Source organism: Bison bison, unplaced genomic scaffold (genome assembly GCF_000754665.1).
Source record: "Bison bison bison isolate TAMUID 2011002044 unplaced genomic scaffold, Bison_UMD1.0 scf7180017864466, whole genome shotgun sequence".
NCBI lineage: Eukaryota > Metazoa > Chordata > Mammalia > Artiodactyla > Bovidae > Bison > Bison bison.
Window position 1 is genome coordinate 6,967,072 of NW_011495027.1, and position 919 is coordinate 6,967,990.

Consider the following 919-nt stretch of genomic DNA (forward strand, 5'->3'; position numbering starts at 1 on the left):
TGGAGGTCTCTGAGATTGTCCTCATTTCTTTTAATTCGTTTTTCTTTTATCCTCTCTGATTCATTTATTTCTACCATTCTATCTTCTAATTCACTAATCCTATCTTCTGCCTCTGTTATTCTACTATTTTTTGCCTCCAGAGTGGTTTTAATTTCATTTATTGCATTATTCATTATGTATTGACTCTTTTTTATTTCTTCTAGGTCCTTGTTAAACCTTTCTTGCATCTTCTCAATCCTTGTCTCCAGGCTATTTATCTGTGATTCCATTTTAATTTCAAGATTTTGGATCAATTTCACTATCATTATTTGGAATTCTTTATCAGGTAGCTTCCGTATCTCTTCCTCTTTAGTTTGGTTTGGTGGGCATTTATCCTGTTCCTTTATCTGCTGGGTATTCCTCTGTCTCTTCATCTTGTTTAAATTGCTGAGTTTGGGGTGTCCTTTCTGTATTCTGGCAGTTTGTGGAGTTCTCTTTATTGTGGCTTTTCCTCGCTGTGTGTGGGTTTGTACAGGTGGCTTGTCAAGGTTTCCTGGTTAGGGAAGCTTGTGTCAGTGTTCTGGTGGGTGGAGCTGTATTTCTTCTCTCTGGAGTGCAATGAAATGTCCAGTAATGAGTTATGAGATGTCTATGGTTTTGGGGTGACTTTGTGCAGCTTGTATTTTGAAGCTCAGGGCTGTGTTCCTTTGTTGCTGGAGAATTTGCTTGGTATGTCTTGCCCTGGAACTCATTGGCCCTTGTGTGGTGCTTGGTTTCAGTGTCAGTATGGAGGCGTTTGATGAGCTCCTGTCAATTAATGTTCCGTGGAGTCAGGAGTTCCCTGGAGTTAGGGTTTGGACTTAAGCCTCCTGCTTCCAGTTATCAGTCTTATTTTTACAGAAGTTTCAAAACTTCTCCTTCTATGCAGCACCATTGATAA